Source organism: Gossypium hirsutum, chromosome D02, assembly GCF_007990345.1.
Source record: "Gossypium hirsutum isolate 1008001.06 chromosome D02, Gossypium_hirsutum_v2.1, whole genome shotgun sequence".
Taxonomy (NCBI): domain Eukaryota; kingdom Viridiplantae; phylum Streptophyta; class Magnoliopsida; order Malvales; family Malvaceae; genus Gossypium; species Gossypium hirsutum.
This window is the reverse complement of record NC_053438.1, coordinates 26,794,106-26,796,324: the sequence shown is the minus strand read 5'-3', so window position 1 is coordinate 26,796,324 and position 2,219 is coordinate 26,794,106. Positions and strand designations below refer to the sequence as shown.

Sequence of the window (2,219 nt, the reverse complement as noted above, 5' to 3'; positions counted from 1 at the left end):
TGAAAGATCGATCTAATAAGTCTAATGATTCAAAGCTCTTCCTATATCCATTTCCAAATTTTTGAATTTCCATCAGTTATCCAGATTCTTTAGTCAATTCTGTTTCAGTTAATTCAACAGAGTTTGCATCAGAATTGTGGTGCATATGTCTTGCAAATTCTTCCTGAATTACAATGCTAACAAATTCAATAGTATGGCATTCTTCGTCTGAGTCTGCACACTTTAAAGCATCAAACACATTAAATGTCAACTATTGATATTAATTCTTATGGTTAACTCACCTTTATGTATATCAATCAATGTTCTACTAGTTGCTAAGAAAGGTCGTCCAAGTATTATAGGTACCTCTTTATCTGCTTCACATTCCAGAATAATAAAATCTACTAGAAAGATGAACTTGTCAACTCTTACCAGTACATCTTCAATTATACCTTCTGGATGGACATATGATCTATCACCTAGTTCTAGTGTGATTGTAATAGGTCTTGCCTTTCCTATCCCAAGTTCCCTGAAAATAAACATAGGCATTATATTGATACTTGCACCGAAATCGCATAATGTTATACCTACATAACGGTTTCCAATTGAGAATGGTATAGTGAAACTCCTTGGATCTTTTAATTTTGGTGGCAATTTTTTCTTCAGCATTGCTGTGCACTTTTCAGTAAGTGCAACAGTTTCGAACTCCCCTAACCTTCTCTTATTGGATAGGATATATTTCATGAATTTCACATAGTTAGGCATTTTTTGTAATCCTTCCACCAAAGGTAAGTTGATGTGTAATTGGTTCAAGACCTCTAGAAATTTCTTGAATTGAGCATCTTGTTTCGACTTTTGGAAACGCTAGGGACAAAGTGGCAATGGCGTTCCTTCTCTTTCTTAAGGTTGCTTTGCCATGACATTTGTATTGCCATGACTTTTGGAAACTTAAGGTTCCTTCTGTTTACTCCCATATTTTTTTGTTTGTTCCACTATTGATTCGAAAGTTGTGCTTTCGAGAACTTTTAAACTTTCCTCCTCAGTAAAGGCATCAATCACGACTCCTAGCAGTTGAGTGTCACTCTGGAGTGTTATGGCCTTACATTGTTCCTTTCCTTGAGATCAAGAACTTTCTATGTCACTAGGTAATGCTCCTTGTTGTCTGGAACTTAATGCAATGGCAATTTGTCCCACTTGATTTTCCAGAGCTCTTAAGGAAGCTACCTAGCTCTGAATAATTGCATCATTCTTAACCATATACTCCTTTAATAGAGTTTCCGTAATTGATGTTGAAGATGACGAACTTTGTTGCACATTTTGCAATGTCATTGGTTGACTATATCCAGGTGGTACACCAGCCATATTTTGTCAATTAACATTGCTAGCATTTCCCATTCCTTGATTACTCCACCTAAATCTTGAATTTTGTTTCCACCCTGGATTGTATGTGTTGGAGTAGGGATTGTTGTTGCTATGATTAAAATCCCCCATGTAATACATAGAGGCAGGATTAGATGGGCATTCATAAAAGAACATGACCTTCTCCACAGTATATGCATTCTAGTTCTGCCACCTTCATCTCCTACACTATAGAGGGTGTTTTTAGAGTTTTAATTGTATTTGTTAAATATGATACCTGTGCTATTAACGATGTGATCGTATCAAGTTCTATTGTTCCAGAAACTCTTGTACAAATACCAATTCTGGTAGTGGGGTATTGATAGCCATTATTTGCTATTCTTTCAAAAATTTTGTATGCTTCATTGTAGTATTTGTCAAGCAATGCCCCATTAGTAGATGCATCCACCACCATTCGTGTGTGAGCATTTAATCTATTGTAGAACATTTCCATCTATGTCCAATGCTAAAAACCATGCATTGGGCATTTTCTAAGTAGTTCCTTAAAACGTTCCCAAGCTTCATATAATGTCTCATCTTCAGATTGCCTGAACGATGTGATGTCATTCCTAAGCTTGGTATTCATGTTGGGAGGATTGTACCTAAGTAGAAATCTCTGACACAGTTCATACCAAGATGCCACCGTACCAGATGGTAACGCATTCAACCATGATTTTGCACGATCTTGCAATGAATAAGAGAATAATTTTAATCTAAGGGCTTATTCAAAAACACCCTGCTGCCTGAATGAGTCACAGACTGCAGGAAAAAGTCTCAAGTGCAATCTGGGATCTTTAGTAGGTAGACCACTAAACTACCCTACCATTTGTAGCATCTAAAAC

General features: G+C 36.5%; 1 non-coding gene across 1 annotated transcript; it reads left to right on the top strand.

Annotated features, from left to right (window-relative positions):
* Positions 1 to 1,847: 1,847 nt before the first annotated feature.
* Positions 1,848 to 1,954, top strand: LOC121214961 (small nucleolar RNA R71). Its single transcript, XR_005910696.1, has one exon. It is a non-coding gene; the product is annotated as a small nucleolar RNA R71 (small nucleolar RNA).
* The last annotated feature ends 265 nt before the right edge of the window (positions 1,955 to 2,219 follow it).